Source organism: Pseudorca crassidens, chromosome 5 (assembly GCF_039906515.1).
Source record: "Pseudorca crassidens isolate mPseCra1 chromosome 5, mPseCra1.hap1, whole genome shotgun sequence".
NCBI lineage: Eukaryota > Metazoa > Chordata > Mammalia > Artiodactyla > Delphinidae > Pseudorca > Pseudorca crassidens.
Genome location: NC_090300.1, coordinates 99,762,003 through 99,785,014, shown reverse-complemented (window position 1 = coordinate 99,785,014; position 23,012 = coordinate 99,762,003). Strand labels below are relative to the sequence as shown.

The window sequence follows — 23,012 nt, the reverse complement described above, 5'->3', positions numbered from 1 at the left end:
CAGAAAAATGAACAAGTTCTACAGTATTGATTAGGTGACGCTTTCTAGATTATATTGATTATGCAGGGCTAGCCCGGGGAATCTAAACCATGTAGGACGAAATTGAGTTTTGAGGACCTGTGCATAAATTGCAAAGGTATAGGCATTATTGTTTTTAACTTTTATCTTAGATATCATCTTTATTTGTGCTTTCTATGCTCTGGGAAAATGTGGAACTGACTATGAAATGCAGAAGCTCTGCAAATCAGTACATAGAGCTTCCTGGGGGCCTTGAAGTCAAGGAATTGAGCACGTTGTTTGTAAAACAGATTGCTCATTCCTGAGAGCTGATATATTATGGCCGCCATTGGTTTGGAGTAAGGAGAAATAAATTGGAAACTTACAATAACTCTAGAACCCTAGTCCTGGATGTATGATCCCCTGACCCTCACCATCAGTCTTACCCAGTAACTTGTTAGAAATGCAATTTCTCAGAACCCAGTCCAGATCTACTCAATCAGAAACTCTGGGGGTGGCGCCCCCTATTTTCTGTTTAGCAAGCCCTCCAGTTGATTCTGCTGCATGCTAAAGTTTGAGAACCACTGCTCTGGAATAAGACTGAAGGCAATTCCAGAAAGCTGAAAAGAGATCACCACAGATATATGGAAGTATCTGTATATCCCCAAAGAGAAAGAAGGAGCCATACTACCTAGTGTCTAGAGCTGGAAATACACCTCTATTACGAAATCCTCTATTATGTATAGCACTTTGACCCAAATGGTTACACTTATCCATCATTTATGATCACCAGGGATGATTCAGCTGACCTGGCTGGGCAGTGGTGTACTTTCTCCCTCATTTCTCCTTGTTTACTATCTATGTTTAGTATTTTATATGCTTAGTGAAGGGATGAACGTTCCAGATCGAGAAAGATGGTTCTTTGGTCAAAGACATGAACGTCCCTGAATTCCTCTGTACCATATTCCTTAAGGACAGAGAATGCTCCAGGACATGGAAGATTTCTGTGGTCTAGATTGTGTAGATTTGGTCTCTAGAAATATTCTATATAGAAAAAAACCCTGTGCTTTGGAATCAAAAAGACTTGATTTGAATCAGTTGTCACTTGTCAGCTGTATGACCTTGAGGAAGTCATTTAGCTTCTTTGAACTTCAGCTTCCTTATCTATGAAGTGAAGATTCTCATACAAACTTTTCGGGTTAATTTGAGGACTAGGGATAATCTATGGAAAGGCCTGGCACTTGGTAGATATTAGAGCTTCCACTTATCCTCATTTCCTCACTGTTGCACCTGTTCTTGGCCGTTACTGTGATTTCTGACTTAATTTTGTTTCTACATAGTGTGGTGGGAGGTTAAGAGCATGGACTGTGGGTCAGCATACCTGGGTTTGAATCCCAGCTCTGAAATATATTTTGTGTTTTCCTCATGTGTTCAATGTGAAAAATACTACTACTTACCTTCACAAGTTGTTCTAAGGAATAAATGAGTATAAAGTGCTTCTCAAATGACTGACAGAGAGTAAGCATGCCATTAATGTTAGCTATTACTGTTAACCTCATTCCTCAGCCCTGTTGTAACTTCACTTTTCTTCCTTATCCTACTTGTGCCCTAAAAATAGTACTTTAGTGGAAAAAAATCATCTATTCACCCATTCATTCAGAAAATATGTTTGAAGATCTACTATGTGAAAGGACTTGAGCACGGGTAGATCTCTGCCTCAGGTTTTTGAAGACAGATTTCATTTACCACTTCTACTCCAAGTTAGTTTCCTAATCTGTAAAACAGGGATAATAATAATTCTTTCTGTATCCATGTTAGAGTGTTGTAAATAAAATGAGATAGTAAATGAGATTCCAAAAAGTGAAATGAGAAGCCTCAAGACCTTACACATATAATCAAACCATAAACACCTCCTCAAATAGCATAGAGTTAAGGTAGAGGAGTACGACTACTGCTCCTCCTTTCCAAACACATCCCCCAGCTTCCTATATGTATTTTCTTTAGCAGCCTTCATGCTCTTAGTACGATGAGATGAGTGAGAAGAACAAACTATTTAACAAGTATGAAATAAGTAAGTAGAAGGACCAAGTTCAGAAGGTTTTCCTCTTTTTCAAAAGCTTAAAGCTCTAGACACTACTGTAAATGTGTTGTATATTACCAGATTTATTTGGGAAAGAATGTTTATCTACCACCAAGATTACACTCTGAAAACAAGAACTCGATTTTTGAGCACTGAATGACATTAGAGGTTCAGGCTGCTGAACTGCAGGTTACTACAGATCCATTTTGGAGCCAAGGAACCTGGCAGTAATAGGGACCCCTTCTCCATCAGGGTCATGATGATAGGGTCTTAAGTTTGTCTTGCTACTTCTCAGACTCATTGCCTCTGGATCTCTGGGAACTCACTGGACATCTGTGTGTCCATCAGGCTGCACTCTTTCCTGTTATTTGTCACCTCTCATGACTGGACTTCAGTTCTAATCCCTGACTTGTTCTTCACTTTGCTGACAGCCTGCACAGCGCTTTTCTCTGCCTCTACTCCTATCAGTTGCTACCAGGTCCTGTCCTGCTATAAACTAGAATTATGAGCTGCAGTGCTCCTGACCAAAGGTGTCACCAGTATTGGAAGATTCCTCTTTGGGGTCTCTTCTCCCCATGGAATTTTACACCAGCCCAGATCACGTCTAAGTCTGACCCAGGTTTGATTTTTAATTTTAGTTGGTTGACCTCCTTCAGGGGAGCCAGTGCATGTGGATTCTTAACCATGCTTCCTTCTCTTACGCTATAGTCTGCTGAGCAGTCTCAGAATCTTACAGCTGGGATCATGTGGGTCAAGACGGGGAATCTATTGAGGAGAAAAAGAGTCATTTCAAACTTCCCTAGACAGCAATTTAAGTGACCCAGTCCATTCAAATCATAAAATTTCTAAGAAGGCAAGCAAAAATATTGTTAATTAAATGTTTAAACTTTATTATAACTAGCATATTAATTTTAAGTAGTTTTGATTTATAGTATAGCACAATTTTATTTATGTACAGCATGTAGCCTTTATAGAGTAGAGTGCCCTCTTGTATAATCAGTGTGTATAGGATATTTATGCTTATTTTATTGGACTCTGAGCAGAATTTTAGTATTAAATATATGGAAGAATTTTATGCTTTTTTTAAAATGATATCATTGGCCTAAGCTAGCCTTACTTTTATGCCAAATCTCTTTCCAAGAACACAACTCTCAATTTCAACATTATTTTTCTATGGGAAAAATACATAAATACACTGTCTTTCATGAACATTTGCTTGTCTGTAATTTCAGTAAACCTAATGCACAGAGACCTAGGTTTTCTTCTTTCTGTTGGAACTTTTTTTCCTTTGGTATAATGATTTCCTTTCAAGTCATGTGATTATGCTATGTGGTGGTTGAGCCTTTTACTATGAGAGAAGCATTCATTTCCTTGAGTCACAAAATTCTCAGGAAACTAAGGTTCTTAAAAATGCATGTAAGTGTGTGGGGGTAGGAGTGGGGGGGCTGTACATATAAATGTAATACAACCAATAAAAGAATCCTTAATTAGAAAACAATTTCAATTTAAAAGAAGTCTGTTGAAATAGAAAATAAAAGTTGATTTAACCCATATCTGTCTTTTATTGTTAGTACTTATTCTCTCAGTGTATTTTACTTCACAGCCTTGTTCAGAGATCTAGATTTTATATGGCCAGTGAGGCCTGAAAACCCTCTCCCTGGTCATCTGGAACAAGATGGAATCTGACAGATGCAGCTGCAGTGCATAATATCCTCAACAACACTGGACATCTGGTGGTCAATAACAAAGTAAGTTGTACCCAGGGTCTCAGGTAATATGCAAAGCAGTAAAAATTGGTTTTATGTTAGAAAGAATGTTGAACAAGAAGCTGGGAGACTGACATTCACTTTGGCAAATCATAATCTCTCTAAACTTCCATTAGATTCCGTATTGTTGTGCTTTATTAATTTCCTATAAGAAATGTAACTGGCATTTTTTCTGCTTCATGCATCAAACTAATATATTATTAACATTTTAATAAAAATAGTATAATTACATGTGGAAACATATGCATTGCAACTTTAAGTTGTCTGTGCTTGGAGAGAATAACTGTTAAGCCTAACCGTGAAGACTTAGGTTAAGCCAGCAATAAATATAATTTGATATTTTAAAACTCCCATCTTCAGACTTTATGGAATAAAATATACATGCTAGAATAATAAGATCTCATAAACAGAAAATACCTAATCATCTTTTGTTTGTAATTGAAAGCTTTTAATTTTATGCCAGTTGTCGTCATTGTATACTGTAAGATGCAAATCCTCACAACCATCTTTTTCTACTATTGAAAAGTCATATAAATTTAGAAACTATTTCATTTCATCCATGCTATGTTCATTTCAATCTGGAGTAAGCAAACATTTCACATGCACACAGTGAATCTCTTATAGTCCCATTTTAAGGTTGTCAAGTATTCTGATTTCAATCCTATTTGATCAATTTAAATTGCAATTTAAATGGTTAGATTCTACCATTAGATTTTAATTACCTTCAGTACTATCAGAGTGAGTTCCAACCCTTTGTGGCAGATTCATTTCCTGCTCAACCAAAATGACAATACTCTTTAAATAGGCTTTTCCCTGCTGCTAGTGCTTGCTTTCTGTGGAAAGAAAGCGTTTTAACGCATACTGTTGTTTATTTCCTCTCTTACTCCAGGACAAATTTATGTATAAAATAAGTAACACAACATACAAAGGAAAGACAAGATGAGAAACATGATAATATTTACTTTGTGAAAAAAGATGCTCATCATTTCTTTAATATATGTAACTGAGTGGATTTGTCATTTTAACTAGGAACTGTAAACGCTCATAATAATATGACTCTCCACCTTTAAACCTTCCTTTGCCTAGGTCATTTCAAATACAGCCTCTCTCTAGAGAATGTAATTGTGTAATTAGATGAAATACATAGAGAAGAATAAATCCTCACTGGCCTGTGATTTCAAGCACAGCATAGAATAAAATCATAGAGAATCCATCTGAAGTGTACACATATACACTTATATAAAAATCACATTGTAAAAGATGTAGCAGTAGAAAGTTTCATTCTTATTCTTGATGCTATCACCAGGTACTTCTGGACAAGTCATTAATTGCTTCATGCCATCAAGGTCCACATAGTGGATTAAAGCAGTAACCTTCTAAGTTGTCCCACTGGCCAGAAAGATTTAGGTTAGGCTCCAGAAGAAACCCCCACAATAGTTTATACAGGAGTGCTGAAAGTCGGGCATGTTGGAAATTACTTTGTGACTGTGTATAATAACTTTGGGAATACAGATACTGTCATATGTGAATAGGTGGTTAAAGGAAAATGGTTTTCTTTCCTTGACACTTGAGGATTTTCCATGTGACAATGTCCAGGAGTGAAGGTGACTTTATTATGATGCTACAGCATTTGGCAGAAAGCTTCCCATTTTTTGTACACCCTTTTAATTAAAATCTAGTGTGGCAAGAGATTGCCAGTTTCTTTAAATGGGATCTGTTGCCATTATAATCAATTCTGACAAGGCTCCCAGCTCATTTTTAAAAGAAAGTACTGTTTATTCTTGAATCAAATAATGAATAGCCTAAAAAAAGTCAAATTAAGTTCTTTATAAGATCTGCATATCTTACATAGGACATGCGGATATAAACAAAGAGTTTGCTTCTATGCCTGTCACTGACCAGTATTATGGAAGTTACTACAAGCTAAAGTGGTTGACAGCTTTGGATTCAGACAAATCTTGGCTCTGCCACTTGCCAGCTATGTGATGGACAAACTTCTTAATATTCCCTAAACCTCAGCTTTCTCATATGTGAAATGGGGTGACCACGTATAGCTGTGAGAATTAAATGAGATCATCTAATATAAATTTTTAGCACAGGATCCAAGACTTAGGATGTCCTCAATACGTTGTTGGTGGTGATGGTGGTGAATAGCTCTCAACTCAGACCGAAGTCCTTTGATAGTTTTCCCATTGTCCGTATTCGGGCTGTAGTCAGATCTTTCAGTTCAACCTCTATCTCGTATCTGTGCTTTATTTTTAGTCCTACCTTTCTGCCCTATATCAGGCTGTATTCAAACGAGAATGTGTGCGAGAGTGAAAGAACTTTGTAAATTCTAACACACTAAAGAATTATTGGTTATTTTTAATATTTTACTGAAACTTACCAGAACTATAGTGATTTATTAACTGGTATAATAATTCACTACACATACTAATCCATTCTTAACAGTACTGCTGTAGGTACATTTTAAGGCATTTCTTTTTAGATCACTCCATTCCTCAAATACTTTCTATACCCATAGGCGGTGATGGACGACAGTCTACCAAAGTGGGTCATTGTCTCTCTTTATAACCTTGTCTTCAGACATTTCCCCTAAAATGCTACTAATACTCTGCTCTCCAGCACTTCAGAAGATGTCCTCCTCTAAATTTGTTCTAACATTGCCTTATGTGAATAGTTAACTTTTATTAAGTTATTTTTAAAGATTTACATTTATTGAGGTATAATTGAGATATAACATTATATTCATTGATGAATACATAGGTTGTTTCCATATCTTGGCTATTGTAAATAATGTTTCAGTGAACATGGGGGTGCATATATCTTTTTGAGTTAGTGTTTTCATTTTCTTTCAATAAATACCCAGAAGTGGAATAGCTGGATCATATGGTAATTACATTTAAAATTTTTTAAGGAACCTCCATGCTGTTTTCCATAGTGGCTGCACCAATTTACATTCCATTATATACATACTAGTTAATTCTTTAATTGGATAAATATTGGTTAAAAAGTGTTTGCATGCTTTCTCTCTGTACTGAATGGTCTGTTACTCTTTTGAGTACTTAAATTCCTATCCTCCGAGGCTCTACTTAAAATTTGTTTTTTTTTTTTATTTAGCTTTCTTGGATCTCCCAGGTGGGAGTCAACCTCTCCCTAACCTGTTCTCCATTTTCTAGACTGTATTCATGTTCACCCTTTTATCTTAGTTTGCCATTTACAACTTAGTCTGAGAAGTCTGGAGGGCAAGGACTGGGTTGCTCTTTTCCCTCAACACTCCACAATGCATTGTGGAGCATCTTTGACAAGGAAGGTGCTAAATCAGGAGAAAAAGTATTGTCTTTTTCTCTATAGATGTATTTGCTAATACTAAGTTGTAGTAAAGGAATAGAGGAACAAAAGATAGAGCAGCAGCCGAATTTAAAAAAAATCCCCCAGCCCCCCCAGCAGGGAGAGAGATTGGCTTTGATGTTTCCTTCTCTTTTTCCATGTACTCCTCTTAGGCTGTACATTCTTTTGATATTTATTTTAACTGGAATTCGCTAGGATAAAAATGGTGGGTAAAGGTCATGGATGAAAGATGGAGGGAGAACAAAGTTTCTCCCAAAACCAAAGTTCCACTGTGGACTGAATCTTGGTTCTGAAGTGTTTTACTAAGACCTTTGACCATCCTCACCATCATATAGCAACAACAAAAAGCACCTCTATAACTCTGAATTTTTTTTGCCATTTGATGATGACTTGTATTAGCCTGACCTGGTCAGTTTGGTATTCAGAGTAAGGTGAAAATTCATCACAGAACAACACAGCATTTTATCAATGGCCATTCTCCTCATTTTGTGCATCCTATCTCTACCCCAATATTTTGTGGTTCTCTTTAGCCCCAAATTGCGTTTTTGTGTGAGACGTTTGTGAGAAGATTGAAAAATGCAGTTAGAAAATACTTTATTGGCCTCCAACACCACCAACGTGCAGGATCATCAGTGTTTACCACATCTACCAATTAGGCAACATTGAGAGGATCGCTTCAGGCTTCTCAAATCTTCTTTGATCCTTCATGTAAATCACTGTGAACTCTGCAGAAGATGTAATGGGAAGGGTCATTTGGGGACCACAGTATTGATAGCTGTGGGCAAGATACTGTTACAAGTTTTCATTGTACCTTTCATAGAGTAATTATCTGGATAAATAGCATTGTTCCTTTAAGGATTTTAAAATCCAGCCAGAGCCATTCATCTTTCTAAATACATGAATGAAATTGGTCATCAGCTACAGTTGCATCTTACCTTATGGACAATAAAAACTAGTCATCTTTTATTGTGAGGAATGTATGATCTTAATCACCCCTGTTTTAAATCCCAGCTTAAATATAAGACTAGATGGACTGAAGGAAAAAGAAAATACATTCATCCTCAAATTAGCAATTATGCTGGGCAAAACAAATAAGTTTGTTGTTGGCAGACTGCCTGACTGACAAACTAAATCAGAGTGGAGAAGGCATTGCCTTTTTTTCCCATTTGTCAAAATGTTGTTCTGAGTTCCGTGGTTCCTGAAATGGCCCTATGATGATGACTTTCATTCTCCTGATATCACAAGAGTCTTGCTTTGCATCAGATTGGGGACAGAGATGTACTGAGTGCTTTTGTTTCTGTGACCAACTCCTCTCCTTTCATTTAAAGGTGCATTAAACACAGTTTACAGGGATATTCACATCACACAGGTTTTCCTTTTAAAGTTTTCCACTTGATAAAACAGAGCAACCATATCATAGCTACATTGCTATTTGTACTGAATCCACTGTTTCAGAAAGATACTGCCTGCAAAATTGCTGCTAGCTATAAAATGAATGAAATTTATCAATCCTGCACTACAAGGTACATGCCAGATGTAGCCATGCTTTTCTGGAAACTATGCCCACCAACAGGAGCTACATGAGAAGTTGGCCCTGAGCTCTTTCAGCCTCATAAACAGGACTCTAATTAGAATGCTGATAAATGCTTCAGCAACTAGCATACAGAGTAAGCATTCTGCGGTTTAATTTATACAGTTCTTCTAACATTCTCTGGTAAGGAATGATAAACCATACTGCTGATACCAGGCTTTCATGAAAGCAATAATAACATTAGCCAAACTCCACTTACAAAATAATCTCATTAAACCTCAATCGTGAATATCCCTGAAAATGCTGAACAGGAATAGCATGGTTAAATGCAATTTATAGATACTCATCTCATATAAACTTTTAGTTTTCAGTTTTAGATTACTTAACCTCATACCTTTACTAAAATGCTTTCTATAACCTGAAATATGGACTGATGTGGGCTTTACCGTCACTCCCTTCTGCCTGTTGTTGCTGAGTTACACCAGGCTTTTGCATATTCAGGAATAAGCCCATTTTGGACCAGATACAACAGGTTGATTTTATTTATTTATTTGCATTATATATATATATTATTGAAGTATAGTTGATGTACAATATTATATGTTACAGGTGTACAATATAGTGAGTCAGTTTTTAAAGGTTATACTCCATTCATAGTTGGTATAAAATATTGGCTAAATCCCCTGTGTTGTACAATATATCCTTGTAGCTTATTTTATACCTAATAGTTTGTACCTCTTAATAGCCTACCCCCTCTTAACTGCCCTTCCCCTGTTCCCTCTCCCCTCTGGTAACCACTAGTTTGTTCTCTATATCTGTGAGTCTGCTTCTTTTGAGTTGTATTCACTAGTTTGCTATATTTTTTTAGATTCCACATATAAGTGATACCATACAGTATTTGTCTTTCTCTGACCTATTTCATTTATTGAAACTTACTTGTGTTATGCTTTTTCAGGTTGCAAGGAGCAGAAAGATATGAAGTTTTCTTTTCATGATACGAGTTTTTGGTCTGGATTCACATAGAGGAGTCAAGGAAGTGTTGAACAGCCTCAGAAGATACATAATCAGGCCTCATGGAGAACTGGAACTCAGTAAGAATTCAAGCTGCTCTAGTGGTACAACAATAATTCTAGTAATGAATTATGCCCATCCCAGTTTTATACTTTCTGCAGTTCTTTCTCTACTTTTGTTACTGCTATCAGTTGGCATCAGGGTACCTTCTTCCATTTACTGACGGTTCCTCCTGTCTCATGGCTCCTGTTTATTGCAAACTCTCCATGTGTCTTTCCTTCTGTGCTACTATACCTTCTGTGTCTCTCTTATTTTTATTCAAGTTTCTCAGGAGAAGGGATCTAATCAGGACAGATAATTATGGTTCAGCATGGAGTACGTACAATGAATAGATGTTTAACTCTAGGACACATCACAGGCTGTGTAAGTCATTGTAAGGTTGAGTGCCTTTGGTTTAGGGGTCCTTCAACTATAACAAAGATGTTGGGGTGACATGGTCCAAAGCATGGTGACGTATATGCATTGGAATTGAGCATCTTTGGTTATGGAGAAGACACTTGAGCTCTTTTTTAGCTTTTGAAAAAACTTAGGTAATTAATAAAGAAATTGTCAACCAAATTGTTCACCAAAAATACAGCATATAATTGTTAAATTTAGAACTTCGTTTGCATGAGATTGAGAAAAGCTTCAAAGAAAAAAAAAAAGCTAATTTGGCTGTCCTGCCACTCTACAGGAAGTCAGGTATAAGTACCCTAGAATTTTATAACTTAATAATTATAAGGGAATATAAGATGGTCTTACCCAAACCTCTTATTTTGCAGTTGAAGAATAGGCTAAGTGAATGGTCCAAGATCACACAGCTGATTAGTGTCTAGCTGCTGCATTATGAGGGACAGAAAACATTTCTCCTCTAGATTCTGTTTTAGAACACTGTGAGCAACACTTCTGCATGCTTGCAGGAGAATCCTATTAGTTTCGAGTGATTACTTCACCACTTAAAACCCTTAAACAAGGGCCACAGAATTCATTTGAGTTACTGACAGATTGCTGAAATAGCTATTTTTCTCCAGATTAAAAATGCTTAAATTCATATATTCCTCCATGTTGTTTATACACACTAAAGAAACTTTAAATTATAATGCCATTTTACATTTTTCAAAGGATGTGATCTTACTGTGAATCACAGCATCAATACAATTTATAATTACTCTTTCTTTTTGGTTTATTTCACGGGACATATTGAAGCTTTGCAAAGATACATGCAAGGCCTTAGGCCAGGAATCAGTAGCATTGGAGGATTTCACATACTCTGATTACCCTTTGTTATAGACATTGTTATTTATGTGCTCCCAATTACCATTCTGTAATTTTACCTTCCATGGAAACTATATCACATTAAGCCGGCCTTTTAAAGCACAAGAAATTAAATCAAGCTGAGAAATCCTGGGGTATAAATTATGTTCATTTAGGCACTTTCAGGTGCCCAGCTTAAATGATAGATGTCTTCTTCTCTCAGGTTCACGCTTTTCTCATCCCTATGACAGGCAGCTCGGCTTTCTATTAAATTCCTGGTCCTTGAGAAAACAAAGCCAGCCTTTCTGCTTCGTTTGGAGGGTGCAGTCCTAGACTGAAAATAAAATCATTTTCCATATCACTAACACCCCAAGCTGAGCAGAGTATGGCTTTGAGGGTAGAAAAGCAAAAGTGGAATCTCATTGTGAAGGAAAGAAAACAAATACACCTGTTGGAAAATAAAACAAAAACTCTCACCCATCAAATGACCATTTTAGCCAGCAACAGAGTTTAAAGTGCTTCATAGAGCCATCCTAAGCTGGCAATAGTGAATTACTGGATTCAAATATATTGTTGGTACACAGTCTCAGAACAATCCTCAGGTCTCAGCTTTGCTCCACTTATGCTCATAGTTTCAATAAGTTATGGCCAACAACCACCTAATATGTTTTGACTGTCAAACTTTTATGCAGTTGGTAATGGTCCTTCTAGAATGGTTTCTGTAGCCAGTGAAGCTTTCACCCATAAACCATAGACTCAGGAAGGAAACAGGGAGTGACCAAGGCATTTTGTGTTTGCATTTGTGTTCATTTGTATACAGACCCATAATTCCTAATGGTGCATCCTTTCATTCTCTAAATGTCACTCTTAAATAATAAGGTAATGGTTCTGAATAACACCAAGGATTTAAAAATAAAACTCTTGTCCTTGTTAAATCTTGGGCTATGATTATATCAACTGTAGCCAGTTAAGACAAAGACATGGGGTTGGTAAGTCCCAAACCTAGGGACTCCTCCTACTTAACCTTATAATAAAAAAGATTGTAATATTCAGCAGGTGTAGCACAGTTCATCAGTGGGTAATTCAGTAAAGCTGTTCTTATTAGGGAAGTTAAGGATGTGATCATTGTTAGTGGACCCCAACTATGGGAAATCTGGAACCAGGATTTATGAACAAGAATCCAGCCTCAGGAAGATGGAGCGTAACTGGCAGAGGAGTGGATTGGGGTAGTGGTTGCAATAATAATAACACCAGCAGCAATGATAGCAGGCATAGTTAAAGCTCTTACTATATACCAGGTGCTTTGCTAAACACTATTCTGTGAACTAGCTCATTTATTTATTACAGTAATTCTGTAGGTATTGTTATTTTCCTTCTAAAAGTAAGGAAACTGATATCTAGAGAAGGAACTTGACCAAAGTCCCACTGCTTATTTGTGTTTTTATCTACCGTTTCAGATAGGTTCTATTTGCCTCTTGGATCCTTCTCCACCTTGATCTTTACCCTAAGAGACTGACAGGAGGAGAATAGAGGGAAGTTGGAGAGAAGTAGGGAGGAAAGTGAGGTCAAAGTATTTTTCCCCCAGGTCCCTCCCTATAGGGTCATGTCAGGCTGCTTGTGTCGCTTGTCACCAAGCATCTGATATTAGAGCACGTGGGGACACAGTGTCTAGCAATGTGAGATGCCCAGTTTTCATACTCTAGAAAGGGTTCAAAGAGAGCTGAACAACAAGGGGTGCAGAAACCTATAATGTGGGGCAGGAACTTAGATCTCCTTTGCCTATGATCACAGACCTGGGTGGACTGGATCTGCCTGCAGGGTGAGTCAACTAGCTTCATCTGTGATGTCAGGAGAGCACCACCTACTCAGGCAAGGCTCAGGAGCAGTTAGGCTTCTCTTGACATTTTGTGAGTTTGACTTTCTACCTGCTGGGAAACATTTTTTTATCTTATTAGTTGTTCTTTTATCCAATTGTTGTTATGACATCATGATACAGTGGGGCTTCCCTTAGGAACTTTGAAGTGAGGAAAATCTAATTGCCCTCCCTGCTCACAGAGTAAAATTTTAATGTCAGTTGAGCTGAGAAATGCACAAAACTGCCAAAGAGGCAAACTAGCTCCTAGGTCTGCAAGACTTGATAGTAACTCATTGAAGTATATTAATACCAATTGAAAACAATGAATCTATGGCAAGAGGGCACTAACAGCCTCCAGGACAAAGAAAAAGGAGAGTTAGGAAGGTAAATGGAGACTAGATCCATGTTGGCACAGTCTGGTAAGTGGAAAAAAGATCTTTGGCCAATGATTTTGACTATTCCTTCTGTCAAGACTTTCCTTATAGGAGATGGTGGCTTTATATGAACATACAAGTTTTCAGTTGTATTCTCGTTCAGGAACCTTTTGATTATAATTGGACTTCTAATATGTTTTGTCTTTAGGGAAATAATGTGCCAGCTAGAATTGAGAAACTGAATCAAGTAGATTTCATACTAAAATGAATCACTTATCACTCTGGTTTTATTTATCAGTTTTGTGAGTTCAGTTAATGTATGTCTGCATCTGAGAGATCACTGTATGCATGCTGACAAACAAGGCTTCACTTTCTTCAAGATGAAGGGCCAGGGGATGCCATGGGAAAATTATTAAGCTAATCTCTTCCCACAAAGCATTTTGGGAGGAGAACAACTTGGTTTACCACAGGGGACCCCTCCCCCTCTATGGTAATCTGGGCTTTGGTTATTTATTTATTTTTAAAGGTGTTGAGTATCCCTAAAGGCACTTTGCTTTGTACTGGCAACATAGTGGTGTTCAAGACACAGTCCTGGCCATCAGAGACCTTAGGGTCTAGTGAGATCACAAGCATGCAAGGCCTCTTCTGTCCTAACTTCTGCCTGACTGAGACTGCGAACACTAAGGACAATTTAGATGTATAAGATGCTCTGGGACCCTGTGTGGGTAAGTTGTGAAGACAGGAGGAACATCTCTTGGTTCATAAAAATACTTGGTTGCCAAGCTTCTGATATGGTAGGAGTATATACAGTTTTGTAGGATCCAGGATTTACCCCTGCCTTCTCCCTTAGATTTGAATGTTCAGAACTTGCCAGGTATCCTGGACCACCCTCACCTGGCACTGGGACTCAGTTCCCACCTAGTTCCTTGCCACAGGTGAGCATGCCTGCCTTCTCCTCTCCTCAGGACAGAGTAGATCCACAGATATTCTTTTTCCTGGAGGGGAGGGCAGATAATATTCTAAACATCCTATCAACTATTATGACTGTTGATATATAAACATTAAAAAATAATTCTTGGGCTTCCCTGGTGGCGCAGTGGTTGAGAGTCCGCCTGCCGATGCAGGGGACACGGGTTTGTGCCCCTATCCGGGAAGATCCCACATGCCGCGGAGCGGCTGGGCCCGTGAGCCATGGCCGCTGAGCCTGCGTGTCCGGAGCCTGTGCTCCGCAAAGGGAGAGGCCACAACAGTGAGAGGCCCGCGTACCAAAAAAAAAAAAAATTCTTTCCCTTGGTTAATGACTCCATTCGTTAATTCATCCATTTGTTCAATCTATGTCCTTTGAACAAGTGCTATATGCAAGGCTCACCAGTTCTTTCATTTTACTGCTTCATTCTAGAAAAAGAGATAAGCCACATCTTATTATTGTATGTAAGATATTTATACAGATTTCTTGTGGGAACGTTGGAACATTAGGAGCTTTGTCTGGTAGGTGGTATTGAGATAGATCTTGAAGTGTAAAATATGCTTTTACAGGCAGAGATAGTAAAGACTCAGGACAAGGCAACTGTAGTCATGGGGAAGAGGAAAGAATGCTGTTTTTGAAATCCAGTTGACCTAGCCCAGCTCTGCCAATTGTCATATCTGTGACCCTAGAAAAGTCAATTTATCTCTTTGAAGCTTCCATTTTTTTCTCATGAGCAAAATGGTATAAAAATACCCACCTTCACACAGTTGTGAGGATTATGTGTAATGATATATGTTAAAGTTTTCTGTAAACTTTAAGTGCTATGTAATGGTGGGATTTTGTTCACACACAGTTCATGGAAGAAAAACTCAAAGGAGTCACGTGATGTGTTCTAGGAATTGCAGGTGTTTTGGCCATGAATTCTGTTTAGGTATTTAGGCTCCTTCTCATTTGAGTGACCCTAGAAAAGGGTTACCTTTTTTTTTTTTTCCCAGTTACTCAGCTGGAAAATGGGAATGCCAATTTCCACTCACCAGTGTTATAGAGACACTGTGATTACTAAAATTAGATTATATTATAAAATGCAATGAGCATTGGGAACTGAGGAGCTAATGTAAATGAGTACATGTTTCAGCAAAGAAATATCACGCTAAAGAGATTTCTTTTAATGTGATACTGTTCTCCTTTACTAGGAAAATAGGATTTGTGACAAAGCTCTTGAAATGATGGCAGACTTAGTAAATGCATTAAAATTTGATCTATAGTGGGTGACTGTCTCCTTTTAAAAATTGTCAGCTTGGTTTTAAAAAATTGCAATATTCCAGTACTTGATTTTGGTTAATTACCACCAGAGCCATTTGGGGGTTTGGGCACGAATTTCATTTTAATAAACAACATTGGCCTAATTTGGGAATGACTTGTATTTCAAAACTGAATTCCTAATGTAAGTGTCTGAAAGAAGCCTCTATAAAACCCAACATGGGGGCACTGTAAAGATGGTGGAGGAGTAAGACATGGAGATCACCTTCCTCCCCACAAATACATCAAAAATACATCTACATGTGGAACAGCTCCTACAGAACACCTACTAAATGCTGGCAGAAGACCTCAGACTTCCCAAAAGGCAAGAGGGTAGAAGGGAGACGCAAGAGGGAGGGGATATGGGGATATATATATACATATAGCTGATTCACTTTGTTATACAGCAGAAACTAACACAACATTGTAAAGTAATTATACTCCAATAAAGATGTTAAAAAATAACCAAAACACATACACAGGAGTTATGTCTTTGTTATGCAAACACAGTCTAAAATTGCAATAAAGATATAAACATAAGAATTTTGGAACAAACTTTTGTAAATGATTGCATAATTCCTAATGTTTCATCCCTTTGTTTTCCAAATGCTGCCTTTATACTCTGCTTAATCATTTCTCTGACAGTTGGGGGTGTTGTATGTCATCTATGGAAGAAGTATTTTCTTCAGTATTGCCATTATGAGTAACATCTCACTATATAAAAAATGCTATGAGCAATGCTAATTTGAATGGCTTCTGAGCCAACATCAACATTGCTGACACCATGGCATCATGTACATGAAACCTAATCACTCCAGTAATTGGATGCCTCAGTAAATCTGAGAACATTAACAGACAGTTGCATTAATGTAGCACTGCCTTGTGCTGCAGTGTATTGACACAGAAACATGCTGGTTTAAGAGCAGAAGGGTTCAAACATAAATAGATAGAATGCATTTATAATGCATTTATAGTTTGTAATATGGCTGTCTGTCCATCATAAACTCTGCTAATATGTTGACACTCTTTTTCTGTATTACCTCTCAAAGATTTTGTACATACTATTTCAAAATTGGATGTGTCCATTTGAAAGACATGATTTGCCTTTTTTGTGACATGAGACATACATGCTTACTTTGGAAAACATCAATTCAGTTTCAAATTTATAAAAGAAATTGGCTAGGTGGTAATTATTTCCTTACTAGATTGATTATTTTCACAGGAAAGGAAATGCCTGTAGGACTCAAAATTCCCTTATGGATGTGTATAAAATAGAACTTATGCATGAGTGTTGAGAAACATAAAATCATTTACACCAGTAACCTTCCAATCTGCCTGATGTCAGTAAATGGTATGCAATATACCCACAAAGAATTCCTGCATATCTAAAATAATTCATCATTCTTTGCTCAAGCTGTCAGTGAAAAGACACACATGTACTAGTATAGAAATAGAAAATTACAATGAAACAAAAAATGACTAAGTCACAACTGTGGTGCTGGCAAAGAGTTTGCTAGTAAGTAGTATTCTGGTCCTTGAATCAAAAGGGCAACTCAGATGAGTGCATGTTGCTCTAAAGTAGTCAACGTTTCTTAAAGAATTTAATGGGATGTATTTTTGGGGACAGAATTATCTTTTAATGGATTTTTCTGCTGTGTTTTGTAAATATTGCAGATAGTAGTAAGTCAATATTATTTTGATGGTAAAACATTTGTAGTTGAGGACCTGTCTGTTTTGGGGATTACCAGAATGTTGCTTTTATCATTGAAGGTTTAGTCATGAGTAAGTCTTGGAACCAACTCTTGAAATGAAATTAACATGAGCTTTGTTGCCTTATTTCCCCAAACCACATAATAAAATGCTTTGTTTAGGACTGTTCTTCTGACCAGAATGTGCATTCTGTGAGCAGAGCTTTCTGAAAGGGGTCCCTGCGGGCTCAGTTGGGTTACCTGGGCAATAAGGCAGCAGGGACACCAGAGCCTATTTCCCCTCTCCTGGTGGAAGGGACTGCATCTAAACTCAGCTTCCCATGGACTCTTGACAGCATCCTACAGGCCATGAGGCTTCCAGGAGTTGGGTAGCCAGCTTTCTCAGACAGTCCCTCTAAACAGCTGATATCCAAATTCTAACTCCTGGTACCAAATAGCTGTCTGTTCCTGCTCTGACAAGGCTACTTTCTCATTCTTAACCTATAAGAAGGTGATCCTTGCTGCCCTCCCCGACCCCAACGCCAAAAGCAGCAATTCCACATTGTAACACAGGATAGATTAAGCAATGTACCCCAATACTGGGTACAACAAAGAGCAGCCTTGAAGGAATTCTCTGGACGTGACATGATGCATGTGGCCTAGTCCCTGGGTGGTGCTATTTACAAAACCTTTTGAAGCATCAGGATCCATGGATTCCCAGAGCTCTCAATTGTGCTATAAAAGATAAAAAAACCATCATGTTATATTGGTTGCTGATTAAGCAATTTTGATAATTAAATTCTGGGAGAAAAAATGTACTTTATAATAAGCAACCTATAATTAATAATGTTCTATTCCAGGTGGTAATAGGGAACTCTCAAATTGAGAGGGCTTTCTCAAATGCCCAGCAAGCCCAATGCAGTCAAAACCAGGCACAATTCCAGTTTTACTAGATGGAAGAATCAGAGACAGATGAGAGGAGAGAAGAAGACATTTATAAAGACTGGCAACTGAGGGGATTGGCTCACCAGTACAGAAGAACCCTTCAGCATCTCAGTGTGGTGGTTTCTATCATCATGGCAAGGAAAGATTTCAGATTCTGGCAGTTTGTCACTTTATTTTTTAAATTTATTTATTTATTTATTTTTGGCTGCATAGGGTCATTGTTGCTGCGCGCAGGCCTTCTCTAGTTGCGGTGAGCGGGGGCTACTCTTCGTCGTGGTGCATGGGCTTCTCATTGTGGTGGCTTCTCTTGTTGTGGAGCACAGGCTCTAGGCGCGTGGGCTTCAGTAGTTGTGGCACGTGGGCTCAGTAGTTGTGGCTCGTGGGCTCTAGAGCACAGGCTCTGTAGTCGTGGCGCATGGGCTTGGTTGCTCTGCGGCATGTGGGATCTTCCTGGACCAGGGCTTGAACCCATGTTCCCTGCACTGGCAGGCAGATTCTTAAACAATGCGCCACCAGGGAAGTCCTAGTTTGTCATTTTAAAAAGCAAGCTCTGGGGTAGAATTTTTTTCTGAAATACATATGTGATTTCCACTGGCATTCTCTTACAATGTGTTCCCTCTAGTTAGGAAATTCATATGAAGTAATGGCCAGTGTAATCCAGTAGAAAGGTACAAACTACTGTGTGATGTACACATTACTCTGCCAATGCATATTTGTGTTATTTGAATCTTGGAGTTTAGTGACTCCAGTAGTTGAGTCCTTTTCTTTGAAGGTCTTTACTGCCACCCTTAGCGCTTGAATAGTTAGTTACATTAATGATGACTCATCTCCCTTATGTGATGATGGTAATGGCAGAGCAAGCCAGGAGACACAATTCAAAAATGTCTCAATTTCAACAGTATGCAAAAAATTTTGTATACAATGGATTCCATATATTCCTATGCATTGTACTTCGTTTTCTCCCTACTCCATGATAGTCTCCCCATTTCTAAAAAAAAAAAAAAAAAAAAGTAAAATAATGGGAACAGTGAATACTAAATTCAATTTGATCCCTATAAAATTAGTTAAAGGGGAGAATAAAAATGAAGATGTTCAAGGCTTTTGCTTACATATTTGGTGAAATAATATAAATAAATACAGCAGGGAATTCCTGCCTGATCCAGTGGGCACGAATTACATTGGAGGATTTAGAATTGTCTCTTGGAATTGCTTTGTAGACAGTTAGCATAGTTCAGACTAAAGCATCTACCTTTATCTCTCATGGGCAGTAAATGCTAAATGGTCTAAAGTCCAAATTGGCTTTTTTCACAATTCAGATGCACTGAAATATTTAATTACCAAAGCTTAATTTTGTGTTGGCAGGAGAAAGAAGAGGAAGATGAAGCTCTTCAGAACAAAACTCCATCTGTCAGCAATAACAGCCTTTGTATTTAAAAAGCAGTCAGTAATAACATAACTTTCCTTCTTTACACTATTTTTGTATTTTAGTTATTTGGGAAGAAGAACATTTAAAAAATTGACACACTATCAAAGTCTGATGCAATGAAAATTAAACTGAATGGACTTGAGGAGGAGATAAAGGGAAATGTAATATGTCAATGTAGGGCCTCCCAACCTTGCCCATATCCTATGTGTCAAATAGAAATGAATGGATTTTGGTGATATTTAGCTTTGTAGTAATAATGACTGGAAATGTTAACATCAATAACTTACTACTGCATAAACCACATTTGGAAAAAACATCTCTTTGAGACAGTATTACTTTGGCTGTTATTCAAATGAGCAGGAACAAATGAGGCATTTATACAGTTTTTTTTTTTTCTTACTCAGTTCAAGCTAAGTCTCATTAAGAAATGATTCTGCCAAAATGAGCTTGTGCAATTAAAAATAACTTAGATTAGAGATAATGTATTTGACAAAAGTATATGTTCTATATATAGATGGACTTATTTATCATATAAAACAAATCAATTTTCTGTTAAGGGGCCTTCACTCATAACTGAGGCAGGTTAGATCTAATGAATGGGTACATTATTTTTTTTTTCTTCCAGGAAGTTCAGTTATCAAACAATGAATTAGATTAGTGAAACCTAAATCCATTTGATTAAAATGAAAAGAATTTCTCCCTCTTTTTATGTTGCTCATCCCATATGTGTATTTTTAAAAATGTAACTGCAGTTTGGCTGCTAATTATCTACAAGTCAGTTGGAAAAACTTTAATATGCTACTTTAAATCAGATCTAGGGAAAGAGTGACCCAGTGAATTGAATCAAGTACAGGAAGGCTGGCAATTGCAAAACTAATCTCAGTCTTGCCCAATTATCTGTGACCTCTTGGCAGTTATTTTAGTCCTTATGGCAGAATCTGTCAGTCTGTAAGAGGGGTTCTTCTACCTCCCATCTCCAGCTGCTGCTGCTTGGAAAATAATGAATATAATTTTCCTAATAGTGTATTAATTTTATTAAATTATGTTGGCACCTTTGTTGAAATAAATTGATTTATATGTGTAGGTCTATTATTGGACACTGTATTTTTTTGATCTGTACGCTTACCTTCATGCTAAAACCACTCCCTGATTACTGTAGCTTTGTCAACTAAGTCCAATAAGTCATTCAACTTTGTTCTTTTTCAAAATTGTTTATTCCTATTCTAAGTCTCTGTGTTCTATATTAATTTTAGAATAAACTTGTCAATGTCTGCCAAAGGAGCCTATTAAGATTATATTTGGGATTGTGTTGAATCTATAGTTCAAGTAAAAGGAATGACTGCAAATTTTTCATATTTTGATGATATTGTTTTTCATATTTTAAATTCCAAATGTTAATTGCTGATCTATAGAATAAAATTGTTGTTTTGTTTTTGTTTATACGTTTATATATATTTTTAATTTTTATTAGAGTATAGTTGATTTACAATGTTGTATTAGTTTCAGGTGTACAACAAAGTGAATCAGTTATACGTATATCCACTATTTTTCAGATTCTTTTCCCATATAGGCCATTATAGAGTATTGAGTAGAGTTCCCTGTGCTATACAGTAGGTTCTCATTAGCTATCTGTTTTATACATAGTAGTGTATATATGTCAATCCCAATCTTCCAATTTATCCCTCCCCTGCTTACCTCCTGGTAACCATGTTTGTTATCTATATCCGTAACTCTGTTTCTGTTTTGTAGGTTAGTTCATTTGTACCTTTTAAAAAAATTCCACATATAAACGATATTATATATTTGTCTTTCTCTATCTGACTTACTTCACTCAGTATGACAATCTCTAGGTCCGTCCATGTCGCTGCAAATGGCATTCTTTTGTTCTTTTTTATGGCCCAGTTATATTCCATTGTATATATGTACCACATCTTCCTCTGTTAATGGACATTTAGGTTGCTTCCAGGTCCTGGCTATTGTAAATAGTGCTGCAATGAACATTGGGGTGAATGTATCTTTTCGAATTACGGTTTTCTTTGGATAGGTGCCCAGGAGTGGGATTGCTGGATTATATGGTATCTCTCTTTTTAGTTTTTTAGGGAACCTCCATACTGTTCTCCATATTGGCTGCACCAGTTTACATTCCCACCAACAGTGCAAGAGGGTTCCCTTTTTTCCACACCCTCTCCAGCATTTGTTGTTTGTAGATTTCTTTATGATGGCCATTCTGCCTGGTGTGAGGTGATATCTCATTGTAGTTTTGATTTGCATTTCTCTAATAATTAGTAATGTTGAGCATCTTTTCATGTGCTTTTTGGCCAACTGTTTGTCTTCTTTGGAGAAATGTCTATTTAGATCTTCCACCCATTTTTTGTTTGGGTTGTTTGTTTTTTTAATATTGAGCTGCATGAGCTGCATGAGCTGCATGAGCTGTTTGTGTATTTTGGAGATTAATCCCTTGTTGATTGCTTCATTCTCAAATATATTCTCCGATTCAGAGGGTTGTTTTTTCATTTTGTTTGTGGTTTCCTTTGCTGTGCAAAAGCTTTGAAGTTTAATTAGGCCCCATTTGTTTATTTTATTTTTATTACCCTATGAGGCAGATAGAAAAAGATCTTGCTGTGATTTATGTCAGAGTGTTGCTGCCTATGTTTTCCTCTAAAACGTTTTTATGCAATCCGGTCTTACATTTAGGTCTTTAATCCATTTTGAGTTTATTTTTTTGTATGGTGTTAGGGAGTGTTCTAATTTCATTCTTTTACATGTAGCTGTCCAGTATTCCTAGCACCACTTATTGAAGAGACTGTCTTTCTCCATTGTATATTCTTGCCTCCTTTGTTTTAGATTAATTGATCATAGGTGTGTGAGTTTATCTCTGAACTTTCTATCCTGTTCCATTGGTCTATGTCAATTTTTGTGCCAGTACCATACTGATTTGATTACTGTAGCTTTGTAATATAATCTGAAGTCAGGGAGCCTGATTCCACCCGCTCCATTTTTCTTTCTCAAGATTGCTTTGGCTATTCATGGTCGTCTTTTTTTTTTTTTTTTTTTTTTTTTGGTGTATGCGGGCCTCTCACTGTTGTGGCCTCTCCCGTTGAGGAGCACAGACTCCGGACGCGCAGGTCCAGCGGCCATGGCTCACGGGCCCAACTGCTCCGCGGCATGTGGGATCCTCCCAGACCAGGGCACGAACCCATGTCCCCTGCATCGGCAGGCGGACTCTCAACCACTGCGCCACCAGGGAGGCCCTATTCATGGTCTTTCGTGTTTCCATACAAATTGTAAAATTTTTTGTTCTAATTCTGTGAAAAATGCCATTGGTAATTTGATATGGATTGCATTGGATCTGTAGATTACTTGGAGTAGTATAGTCATTTTCACAATGTTGATTTTTCCAATTCAGGAACATGGTATATCTCTCCATCT

At 37.4% G+C, this 23,012-nt stretch overlaps 1 long non-coding RNA gene across 2 annotated transcripts in view; it reads left to right on the top strand.

Annotated features, from left to right (window-relative positions):
* The window catches only part of LOC137225250 (uncharacterized), a 199,449-nt gene that overhangs the window by 820 nt on the left and 175,617 nt on the right, over window positions 1-23,012 (top strand). For both annotated transcript variants that reach the window (XR_010943753.1, XR_010943754.1), the window contains exons 2-3: window positions 3,681-3,825; window positions 9,681-9,816. This is a non-coding gene — a long non-coding RNA (uncharacterized lncRNA). The remainder of the gene's footprint in view (window positions 1-3,680; window positions 3,826-9,680; window positions 9,817-23,012) is intronic.